General features: G+C 45.5%; 1 pseudogene; it reads left to right on the forward strand.

The window, feature by feature from the left end:
* Window positions 1-5337: 5337 nt before the first annotated feature.
* Window positions 5338-13393, forward strand: part of LOC124047681 — a 48616-nt pseudogene continuing 40560 nt past the window's right edge.

The following is a 13393-nucleotide window of genomic DNA, read 5'->3' on the forward strand; positions in this document are numbered from 1 at the left end:
TGGCTGTTGGTGCACACGAATTGACAAATCAAGTGCCAAATACATTTACTACGCGTTCGGTTCAACGTAGTTGAGAAAGGACTCGAATGATGGACCTCGTCATTTTCCTAGTCAATATTTTAGAAAGGTAAAGAACTGTAAAATGTAACTTTTACATGATGTATTGGTCATGTACAATTTAACGTTACATTAGGTCGCTGTCAAACATCGAAGAGATAGCTAAGGATCACGTGACTGCTGATTATTGAAAAGTCCATGGCATCTAGCTAAATGACGTGCGACTGAAGGCAAGTATTTCTGACTGCAGTGTGCAGTTCGGGGCGGGGCTCAATGTGGGCAGAGTCAAACGTTTGACTCCACCCACCGGTGTTTCGTCTGAGGTTTGACAGTCACACACACGTTTGTGCAAGGCACACGTTTAATACAAAACGTATTCCATTTTTGAAGACCGTAAGAAACATATAAAGTGGTATCAGCACATGTAACACTTTTTGCTTCATGCTATATTTGAGACAAGCTACTGATATTGTTGCAGTGAACAATAGACTTGTCATGTACTGTTAAAATTGTGTTGATAAATGTTAACTTTATTTAATTGAGCTTATATATACACATTTACTACCTATCATGATTTATAAAGCTATTTACTTTCCTCATGAGAATGGAGACATACTACCATATAGACATACTGACAAGATGAAAGTGCTTTAAACTCAGAAAAAAACAACTGTGTCAACTGTGTTTATTTTCAGAAAACTTAACGTGTAAATATTTGTATGAACAAGATTCAACAACTGAGGCCTAAGTAACAGTCAGTATCTGGTGTGGCCACCAGCTGCATTAAGTACTGCAGTGCATGTCCTCATGGACTGCATCAGATTCGCCAGTTCTTGATGTGAGATTGTTACCACACTCTTCCACCAAGGCACCTGCAAGTTCCCGGCCATTTCTGGGGGGAATGGCCCTAGCCATCACCCTCCGATCCAACAGGTCGGATTGAGATCCGGGCTCTTCGCTGGCCATGGCAGAACACTGACATACCTGTCTTGCTGGAAATCACGCACAGAACGAGCAGTATGGCTGGTGGCATTGTCATGGTTGAGGGTCATGTCAGGATGAGCCTGCAGAAGGGTACCACATGAGGGAGGAGGATGTCTTCCCTGTAACATACAGCGTTGAGATTTCCTGCAATGACAACATGCTCAGTCCAATGATGCTGTGACACATGGCCCCAGACGATGATGGACCCTCCACCTCTAAATCTATCCCGCTCCAGAGTACAGGCCTCGGTGTAACACTCATTCCTTCGACGATAAACGTGAATCCGACCATCACCCCTGGTGAGACGAGAAGAGCACTTTTTTGCCAGTCCTGTCTGGTCCAGCGATGGTGGGTTTGTGCCCATAGGCGACGTTGTTGCCGGTGATGTCTGGTGAGAACCTGCCTTATAACATGCCTACAAGCCCTCAGTCCAGCCTCTCTCAGCCTATTGCGGACAGTCTGAGCACTGATGAAGGGATTGTGCGTTTCTGGTGTAACTCGGGCAGTTGTTGTTGCCATCCTGTACTTGTTCCGCAGGTGTGATGTTCGGATGTACCGATACTGTGCAGGTGTTGTTACACGTGGTCTGCCACTGCGAGGACGATTAGCTGTTCGTCCGGTCTCCCTGTAGCGCTGTCTTAGGCGTCTCACAGTACGGACATTGCAATTTATTGCCCTGGCTACATCTGCAGTCCTCATGCCTCCTTGCAGCATGCCTAAAGCACGTTCACGCAGATGAGCAGGGACCCTGGGCATCTTTCTTTTGCTGTTTTTCAGAGTCAGTAGAAAGGCCTCTTTCGTGTCCTAAGTTTTCATAACTGTGACCTTATTTGCTTACCATCTGTAAGCTGTTAGTGTCTTGACGACCGTTCCACAGGTGCATAGGTGGATTTTTACGAATTATCTTTGAAAGACAGGGTCCTGAAAAAGGGACGTTTCTTTTTTTGAGTTTAAGTTAAGTTATACCAGCTCCAGTAAAGACATCAGAGACTCGGGTGACATCTACATCATCTTTACTAAATAACGTAACACAGGGCCTCTGGGTGCTCTTGAAGGGCCACTGGATGCTGATGATATGTCAGGTGCTTCAGAAACGGTGTTCTGTTGACTATTGTTGCCGTGCAATAGCAACAATGAAAGTGTGTCGCATTTCTACAACTGAAGCCACACTTCATGATTGTGAACTCTGAAAGAGAGGAATAACAGTAAAGTAACAAGTTATGAAAATTAAATTCATTACACTGATGTAACTGAACAAAATAGGGCAAATCAAAAAATGTGAACGTCAAATATATTCAATATTGCCTCATTGAAGCATGACCTTTGATGTGGTTGTTGACCATATATTGTTCAGCCTTATATGTGCCGAAGGGGCAGTGATGAAGTTGACTTGTGATTCAATCAAATCAAACTTTTTTGTCACATGCGTCGAATACAACAAGTGTAGACATTACTGTGAAATGCTTACTTACAAGCCCTTAACCAACAGTGTAGACCTTACTGTGAAATGCTTACTTACAAGCCCTTAACCAACAGTGTAGACCTTACTGTGAAATGCTTACTTACAAGCCCTTAACAAACAGTGTAAACTTTATTGTAAAATGCTTACTTACAAGCCCTTAACCAACAGTGTAGACCTTACCATGAAATGCTTACTTACAAGCCCTTAACCTACAGTGTAGACCTAACTGTGAAATGCTTACTTACAAGCCCTTAACCAACAGTGTAGACCTTACTGTGAAATGCTTACTTACAAGCCCTTAACCAACAGTGCAGTTCAAGAAGAGTTAAGAAAATATTTACCAGATAAACTAAAGTGAAAAATAATAAAAGTCACACAATAACATTAAAATAACGAGGCTATATACAGGTTAGAGGTCATTTGTACATGTAGGTAGGGGTGAAGTGATTCTGCATAGATAATAAACAGCGAGAAGCAGCAGTGTACAAAACAAATGGAGGGGGTGGGTCAATGTTAAATGGTGGCCATTTGATTAATTGTTCAGCAGTCTTATAGCTTGGGGGTATAAGCTGTTAAGGAGCCTTTTGGCCCTAAACTTGCCGCTCCGGTACCGCTTGCCGTGCGGTAGCAAGTCTATGACTTGGGTGACTGGAGTCTCTGACGATTTTATGGGATTTCCTCTGACACCACCTAGTATATTGGTCCTGGATTGCAAGAAGCTTGGCCCCAGTGATGTACTGGGCCTTACATACTTCCCTCTCTAGCGCCTTACGGTCAGATGCCGAGCAGTTGCCATACCAGGCGGTGAAGCAACCAGTGCTCTCGATGCATGCTTGTCTGAAGGAAGAGCAGCATGGGTACACGGTGCAGAGGGGAGAAGAACAGAGGAGGAGAAACACACTAGTGGGAAGCACATTGGAGGGAAAATGGCAGCTGTACAGAACTCATCCATAACTATTTGACTTTTCAAACACGGCAGTAAGCCAACACCCCATCTGTTTATAAATTCAGCCACTTACTTAGCCAACTAAAAATTAATCAAATACCCAGCTGGAGAGTATAGCACATCCTAAACAGTTATAAGATATCTGATGGCAAACATTTAGTGAATTGCATACAAGTGTATCTTCATCACCTCATGTTGGCACACACAGCAGAGAGACTCACTGATTAGATATAGAACGCTATGGACTCACCAGCTCCCGCTTTCTCCAGTTGTGCTGTTTACAACGCGCACGTGACTGGATCTATGGTAAACTTCATAATGAAAAATAATGTGACAGGCGAAATGAAGAACGCAATCTGCTTTATCTCCTGACGTATTGCATCAGTTGACTGCAGGGATTTACTTAAAGTAGCTACAAATATTGAAATGTATTCAAAAAGTTGATAAGCTAGATGCAAGACTTTGCTCTCACAGACACACACGTTATCTTCACACTGTTAAAGCGTGGTAGCCAGGGTACCACAACAGCAAAGAACCCTCCGGTTGCCTGCTCAATCCGCACTTCATTTTCCTAAATGAGCTGGGATTCGACCCAGTAACCCAATCCCTTGTCCTTAGATGTCTTGTTATCTATTATACTGAGGTTGGATTTGTTAAGTCTTCATTTATGAGTTACCGGAAAGAGAAAAACACTCGGTTCATCTCAGCAGAAATCCCTCCATGATATTCATGGAGCAGCACTCCATGAACTGCTAGACTGTGTAGAAGCACATCAAGTTGCATCGGCTCAATGGGCGTGATCTGAATGTTAAAATGGTGGGCGTTGGGACTTCAGCAGCAAGCAATGACTTAGGTCTCTGGGGAGACAGACCAGGGATGAAGACACAGGAAATTATGTGGAGATGGGATACAGTAAATTCATTATGAACCATTTAACTGCGTTTTTGTGCAAAGCTTTGTTGCACAGATGGAGTTTTTGGTCTGCTCGTGTTTCTTGACTTTAATAGGGATGTTGACATGGTTTGCTTTCGATTGAGGCTGTGACAATGTCTGTTGTCATGGCACCCAGGGCTCTGATTTCCTGACTAAGTGCTTTTGTAAACATGATATTGAAGTTTGAGGAACATGACCAATTTGTACCCTTTTCACTGAAAAGCTTTTCTCTGAACAGCACATAGACTAAAAACAGCACAACAGACTAAAAAGCCAAGGCCAACAGCATGGTGGCTAAAAAAGCATGTCTAAAAGGAGATCATTAATAATAAGAGTCTCAAGACGATGTAGTCATTCTGAGTTACGTATACATGCATCATTACAGACGTTGGTTGTAATGAAACTGATACAAATTTCAATTGAACAATGAGAACAGTGAGACATTTGCTACTTTGGGTACAGAGAGTGATGTTGAGCAGGCTGAGTCAATTCAAGGTTGAATTGTCAGTTCCTGAGGCTTAGAATTATGTGTCCTGACATCTGGGTCACAAGGGTATGGGAAAAAACAATTAAGCAGGCAAATCACATTATGATTGTAAGCAAAGATATGTCAGGATATGCCATCTGGGTCGTCGTCTTCTCATCAGCTCACACTGACAGAGGTCCGCACTCTTCTACTCCTTCTGCATTACTTTTGCCATGAAGATTTGCAAGCAAAAATGTGTCAAAGCAAAGCCATTGCAGGTTAACTAAGTTGACAGTGTTTGTTTTAGGATTGTCAAGGGAGCATTTGAAATATTGATGATGTTATAGCATGGTTCTGTACTGTAGCCCATGTGCTGTAGCCAACTGGTTATCAAGCCATACATATCATCAATCAATTTCAATAAACTCAACTGACATCAGCCTTCATGACTGTTTATTACTTATTAATGACAGAGTTATAGACTTTAAGATGAACGGTTCAAGTGTAACCTCCCTCGAAGTATATGTGTTCATTGAGGACCTGAGAGCAGAGTTTGTGGAGGATTCATCTGGCCGTCGGTCCAGGCCACCGCCATCTATGAGGACTGCTACCTGCTGGGCACCTCGGTGGCACGGCTCTGCATTGCTCGCCGTCAGGTCCAGATAGCACGCCAGGAGGGTGCCCAGTATGTGTCCCATGGTGACACAGGAAGGGTGAGGGGTCAATCAACAAGGAGAGAGCAGAAAAGAGGCCGGAAAGGCTAAGTGAATCCATGAGCATATTGTTTACATTGCCCCAAGTTAATTTTAGAATATTGATTTTGGATGTTTGTCATTGTAAAAATTGGCAAGTTGACTGCAGGAATGTCCATCAGCGTGATTGCCAGAAAATGTAATGTTCATTTCTCTAGCATAAGCCACCTCCAACGTCGTTTTAGAGAATTTGGCAATATGTCCAAATGGCCTCAACCGCAGACCACGTGTAACCACACCAGCCCAGGATCTCCACATCAGGCTTCTTCACCTGTGGGATCGTCTGAGACCAGCCACCTGGACAGCTGATGAAATTTACACAACCGAAGGGGTTTACACAACCGAAGGATTTCTGCACAAACTGTCAGAAAACGTCTCAGGGAAGCTCATCTGCATGCTTGTCCTTCTCTCTAGGGTCTTGACCTGACTGCAGTTCGGTGTTATAACAGACTGCAGTGGGCTAATGCTCACCTTCTATGGCCACTGGCACTCTGGAGAGGTGTGCTCGTCACTGATAAATGCAGGTTTCAACTGTACCAGGCGTCGTGTGGGCATCGAGCGGTTTGCTGATGTCAACGTTGTGAACAGAGTGCCCCATGGTGGGGTTATTGTATGGGCAGGCATAAGCTACGGGCCAACAAACACAATTGCATTTTAACGATGTCAATTTTAATGCATAGAGATACCCTGACGAGATCCTGTGGCCCATTGTCATTTCATTCATCTGCCGCCATCACCTCATGTTTCAGAATGATATTGCCCCCTGTTGCAAGGATCTGTACACAATTCCTGGAAGCTGAAAATTTCCCAGTTCGTCCATGGCCTGCATACTCACCAGACATGTCACCCTTTGAGCATGTTTGGGATGCTCTGGATTGCCGTGTACGACACTGCGTTCCATTTCCCGCCATTATCCAGCAACTTCGCACAGCCATTTAAGAGGAGTCAGACAACATTCCACAGGCCACAATCAACAGCCAGATCAACTCTATGTGAAGGAGATGTCGTGCTGCATGGCACAAATGGTGGTCACACCAGACACTGACTGGTTTTCTGATCAACACCCCAACTTTTTTTAAGGTATCAGCATATCTGTATTCCCAGTCATGTAAAATTCATAGATTAGGGCCTAATTTAATTTATTTTAATTGACTGAATTTCTTATGTGAACTGTAACTCAGTAAAGTCATTGAAATTCCTTCATACTGGACATGGAGACAAAAATGGTATCCACGAGTTCATCTGACTAGATAAATGAAGTAGAAGTAGATAAATGGCCTCATTGACAAAATCCTGAAGTATCCCTTTAAGCGCTTTCCAGACAGGAAGCGGAAGTCTGGAGCAGATATCGCAAAAATAGAGCAGATTCCTATTTTCCTGCCTCTGGTACACCGCCTTCACGTGCACAAGGACTGCCGGCTGCTCCGCCTGGATACAATTCCGCCCCCGCATAGCTCCATTGAAAATGAAAGGGAAACTCTACTGCCACTTTCTGTCTGGAAAGCCCTTTAGTCAGCCACCAGTGTAACAAAATGCTGTTGGGAGACTGAACTTTGGGGAGATGTAGTGTCCCTGCTCCAACTGTAGATGGAGACAAATGCCACTTAATTGAGATTTCAACTAACAGTGACTGGTCTCTCACTGGAAGTTTTGTATGCTTTTTCAACCATTGGAAGTGATTTTAACCTAAACTTTTCTTGGATGTGTGAGACTACCTGTCTGATTCCCCGTAATGATCTCTGTCTAGTTTGCTAGTAGTGTTCCTAGTGTTTTGTGGCTGAATGGTTATCTGTCTCTTTCAGGGCAATGATCAGATTTGATTCAAGCTCACCTGCCATGCCCTCTACCCTGAGGTCAAAGTGGGTTCTGCCTATTTGCATTAATACATATATAACTATAGTACATGACTGTCCTATCATTAAATATTACTTAAGATAGTGCACCATACAAAGTGCATGCATAACCCTGCCTGCTCTGTCTGTCTCCCTCAGATTATTGCTCCATGGAGGATCCCTGAGTTCTACAATCGCTTCCGTGGGAGGAAAGCTTTGATGGAGTATGATGAGGTAACACTTCCACATGGTAGGATCTCTTCATACACATGTTGCCTGGCATTGAGTGTATAACCACTTAACTATCCACAGTTTTTATGCGAGTAAAGTCAACATATTTAAAAAATCAATACAGCTGTGATGGTAACAGCTTGTTTCGATACACTTTCATAAATGCTGAAAGATAATTTGTTTGTTTCACATGGTGGGATCTTTCGGGGTCTATTAAAATCCTTTAACGAGTCTGAAGATCCCAACGTGAATGATATACTGCTCTCCCGGGAACAGGCCAGATCCCTGTGATTTGCGTGAAGAGAAGGCAGAGAAAAAGGTGCCAAAGGGCGGGCTGCCTTCTGAGAATTTGTAGACGATCGGGAAAAAAAAACACTTCCTTCTATTCTGCAAGCAAACGTGCAATCTTTGGAAAATAAAATAGATGAACTACGCGGAAGACCATTTTGAAAAGAAGGTCGACGACATCCGATCCTCGTTTGCTAAGTCAAACGACACCGCTGGTTCTGCTCACACTGCCCTACCCTGTGCTCTGACCTCTTTCTCCCCTCTCTCTCCAGATGAAATCTCGCGTCTTGTGACGGCCGGCCGCCCAACAACCTGCCCGCTTGACCCTATCCCCTCCTCTCTTCTCCAGACCATTTCCGGAGACCTTCTCCCTTACCTCACCTCGCTCATCAACTCATCCCTGACCGTTGGCTACGTCCCTTCCGTCTTCAAGAGAGCGAGAGTTGCACCCCTTCTGAAAAAACCTACACTCGATCCCTCCGATGTCAACAATTACAGACCAGTATCCCTTCTTTCTTTTCTCTCCAAAACTCTTGAACGTGCCGTCCTTGGCCAGCTCTCCCGCTATCTCTCTCTGAATGACCTTCTTGATCCAAATCAGTCAGGTTTCAAGACTAGTCATTCAACTGAGACTGCTCTCCTCTGTATCACGGAGGCGCTCCGCACTGCTAAAGCTAACTCTCTCTCCTCTGCTCTCATCCTTCTAGATCTATCGGCTGCCTTCAATACTGTGAACCATCAGATCCTCCTCTCCACCCTCTCCGAGTTGGGCATCTCCGGCGCGGCCCACGCTTGGATTGCGTCCTACCTGACAGGTCGCTCCTACCAGGTGGCGTGGCGAGAATCTGTCTCCTCACCACGCGCTCTCACCACTGGTGTCCCCCAGGGCTCTGTTCTTGGCCCTCTCCTATTCTCGCTATACACCAAGTCACTTGGCTCTGTCATAACCTCACATGGTCTCTCTTATCATTGCTATGCAGACGACACACAATTAATCTTCTCCTTTCCCCCTTCTGATGACCAGGTGGCGAATCGCATCTCTGCATGTCTGGCAGACATATCAGTGTGGATGACGGATTACCACCTCAAGCTGAACCTCGGCAAGACGGAGCTGCTCTTCCTCCCGGGGAAGGACTGCCCGTTCCATGATCTCGCCATCACGGTTGACAACTCCATTGTGTCCTCCTCCCAGAGCGCCAAGAACCTTGGCGTGATCCTGGACAACACCCTGTCGTTCTCAACTAACATCAAGGCGGTGGCCCGTTCCTGTAGGTTCATGCTCTACAACATCCGCAGAGTACGACCCTGCCTCACACAGGAAGCGGCGCAGGTCCTAATCCAGGCACTTGTCATCTCCCGTCTGGATTACTGCAACTCGCTGTTGGCTGGGCTCCCTGCCTGTGCCATTAAACCCCTTCAACTCATCCAGAACGCCGCAGCCCGTCTGGTGTTCAACCTTCCCAAGTTCTCTCACGTCACCCCGCTCCTCCGTTCTCTCCACTGGCTTCCAGTTGAAGCTCGCATCCGCTACAAGACCATGGTGCTTGCCTACGGAGCTGTGAGGGGAACGGCACCTCAGTACCTCCAGGCTCTGATCAGGCCCTACACCCAAACAAGGGCACTGCGTTCATCCACCTCTGGCCTGCTCGCCTCCCTACCACTGAGGAAGTACAGCTCCCGCTCAGCCCAGTCAAAACTGTTTGCTGCCCTGGCCCCCCCAATGGTGGAACAAACTCCCTCACGACGCCAGGACAGCGGAGTCAATCACCACCTTCCGGAGACACCTGAAACCCCACCTCTTTAAGGAATACCTAGGATAGGTTAAGTAATCCCTCTCACCCCACCCCCCCCCTAAGTTTTAGATGCACTATTGTTAAGTGACTGTCCCACTGGATGTCATAAGGTGAATGCACCAATTTGTAAGTCGCTCTGGATAAGAGCGTCTGCTAAATGACTTAAATGTAATGTAAATGTAATTAAACTACCAACTGGACATTCACAACAGAATAGCAGCGTCTGGTAAAACAAGGGCCGGCAAGCTATGTATTTTTGTAAATAACAGCTGGTGCACGATATCTAAGGAAGTCTCAAGCTATTACTCGCCTGAGGTAGAGTATCTAATGATAAGCTGTAGACCACACTATATACCCAGAGATGCACACAAAGCTCTCCCTCGCCCTCCATTTGGTCAAATCTGACCATAATTCTGTCCTCCTGATTCCTGCTTACAAGCAACAATTAAAGCAGGAAGCAACAGTGACTCGATCAATAAAAAAGTGGTCAGATGAAGCAGATGCTAAGCTACAGGACTGTTTTGCTAGCACAGACTGGAATATGTTCCTGGATTCTTCCGATTGCATTGAGGAGTACACCACATCAGCCATTGGCTTCATCAATAAGTGCATCGATGACGTCATTCCCACAGTGATCGTACGTACATACCCCAGCCAGAAGGCATGGATTACAGGCAACATCCGCACTGAGCTAATGGCTAGAGCTGCCGCTTTCAAGGAGTGGGACTCTAACCCAAAAGCTTATAAGAAATCCCGCTATGCCCTCCGGTGATCCATCAAACAGGCAAAGTGTCAATACAGGACTAAGATCGAATCGTACTACACCGGTTCTGACGCTCGTCGGATGTGGCAGGACTTGCAAACCATTACAGACTACAAAGGGAAGCACAGCAGAGAGCTGCGCAGTGACACAAAGCTACCAAAAGAGCTAAACTACTTGTACGCTCGCTTCGAGTCAAATTACACTGAAACATGCATGAGAGAACCATCTGTTCCGGAAGATTTGTGATCACGCTCTCCGCAGCCGATGTAAGACCTTTAAACAGGTCAACATTCACAAGGCCGCAGGGCCAGACGGATTACCAGGACGTGTACTGCGAGCATACGCTGACAAACTGGCAAGTCTCTTCACTGACATTTTCAACCTCTCACTGTCCGAGTGTAATACCAACATGTTTTAAGCAGACCCTGTGCCAAAGAACACTAAGGTAACCTGCCTAAATGACTACTGAGCCGTAGCACTCACTTCTGTAGCCATAAAGAGCTTTGAAAGGCTAGTCACGGCTCACATCAACACCATTATCCCAGAAACCTTAGACCACCCCAATTTGCATACCGTCCTAACAGATCCACAGATGATGCAATCTCTAGTGCACTCCACACTGCCCTTTCCCACCTGGACAAAAGGAACACCTATGGGAGAATGCTATTCATTGACTACAGCTCAGCGTTCAACACCATAGTGCCCTCAAAGCTCACCAATAAGCTAAGGACCCTGGGACTAAACACCTCCCTCTGCAACTGGATCATGGAATTCCTGACGGGCTGCCCCCCCCAGGTGGTAAGGGTAGGTAACAACACATCGTCCACGCTGATCCTCAACACAGGGACCCCTCAGGGGTGAGTGCTCAGTCACCTCATATACTCCCTGTTCACTCATGACTGCACGGCCAGGCATGACTCCAACACCATCATTAAGTTTGCCGATAACACAATAGTGGTAGGGCTGATCACCAACAACGACGAGACAGCCTATAGGGAGGAGGTCAGAAACCTGGCCGTGTGGTGCCGGGACAACAATGTGATCAAGACAAAGGAGATGTTTGTGGACTACAGGAAAAAGAGGACTGAGCACACCCCCACTGTCATCGACGGGGCTGTAGTGGAGCAGGTTGAGAGCTACAAGTTCCTTGGTGTCCACATCACCAACAAACTAACATGGTCCATGCACACCAAGACAGTCGTGAAGAGAGTACGACAAAACCTATTCCCCCTCAGGAGACTGAAAAGATTTGGCATGGCTCCTCAGATCCTCAAAAGGTTCTACAGCTGCACCATTGAGAGCATCCTGACTGGTTGCCTTGTAGTCATGGCAGATAATATTCTAATTTTTGATGACTTTAATATTCACATGGAAAAGTTCACAGACCCACTCCAAAAGGCTTTCGGAGCCATCATCGACTCAGTGGGTTTTGTCCAGCATGTCTCCCGACCTACTCACTGCCACAGTCATACTCTGGACCTAGTTTTGTCCCGTGGAATAAATATTGTGGATCTTAATGTTTTTCCTTATTTGACCTTTATTTAAATAGGCAAGTCAGTTAAGAACAAATTATTATTTACAATGACAGCCGAGGAACAGTGGGTTAACTGCCTTGTTCAGGGGCAGAACGATAGTTTTTTCCTTGGCAGCTCGGGGATTTGCTCTAGCAACCTTTTGGTTACTGGCCTAACTCTCTAACCACTAGACCACCTGCTGCCCCAATCCTGGACTATCGGAACACCATTTCAGAACTTTTGCAATCGCAACAAATAATCTGCTCAGACCCCAACCAAAGGATCATCAAAAGCCGTGCTATAAATTCTCGGACAACCCAAAGAATCCTACATGCCCTTCCAGACTCCCTACACCTACCCAAGGACGTCAGAGTACAAAACAAAAACAAAAAACATTTGTCATATGAAACTAACTCCCTGGTATACAGAAAATACCATAGCCCTGAAGGAAGCTTCCAGAAAATATGAACGGAAATGGCACTACACCAATCTTCTTCAGCCTCCTGAGGTTGAAGAGGCGCTGTTGCGTCTTCTCACCACGCTGTCTGTATGGGTGGATCATTTCAGTTTGTCCGTGATGTGTACACAGAGGAACTTAAAACTTTCCACCTTCTCCACAACTGTCCCATCGATGCTGTTTCCTAAAGTCCACAATCATCTCCTTTGTTTTGTTGACGTTGAGTGAGAGGTTAGCTTGGAAAGACAGTACTGTGCCATATCGAAGAGCCCTCACTGCTGCTGGATCATCCTATTTTCCTACTTAATTGAGGAGAATAAGAACAATCCAAAATGTATTTTTGATACTGTCACAAAGCTAACTAAAAAGCAGCATTCCCCAAGAGAGGATGCCTTTCACTTCAGCAGTGAAAAATTCATTTGACAAAAAGATCATGATCATTAGAAAGCAAATTACGGACTCCTCTTTAAATATGTGTATTTCTCCAAAGCTCAGTTGTCCTGATTCTGCACAACTCTGCCAGGACCTAGGATCAAGGGAGACCCTCAAGTTTTTAAATAATATATCTCTTGACACATTGATGAAAATAGTCTTGGCCTCTAAACCTTCGAGCTGCATACTGGACCCTATTCCAACTAAACCACTGAAAGAGCTGCTTCCTGTGCTTGGCCCTCCTATGTTGAATATAATAAACGGCTATGATGGTCTTAGACCCCATCATAGCTCTGAGACTGCACTCGTGAAGGTGGTAAATTACCTTTTAATGGCGTCAGACCAAGGCTCTGCATCTGTCCTCGTGCTCCTAGACCTTAGATCTGCTTTTGATACCATCGATCACCAATTTCTTTTGGAGAAATTGGGGAAACCCAAATTGGTCTACACGGACAAGTTCTGGCCTGGTTTAGATCTTATCTG

The sequence above is a fragment of the Oncorhynchus gorbuscha genome, linkage group LG11 (genome assembly GCF_021184085.1).
Source record: "Oncorhynchus gorbuscha isolate QuinsamMale2020 ecotype Even-year linkage group LG11, OgorEven_v1.0, whole genome shotgun sequence".
Taxonomy (NCBI): domain Eukaryota; kingdom Metazoa; phylum Chordata; class Actinopteri; order Salmoniformes; family Salmonidae; genus Oncorhynchus; species Oncorhynchus gorbuscha.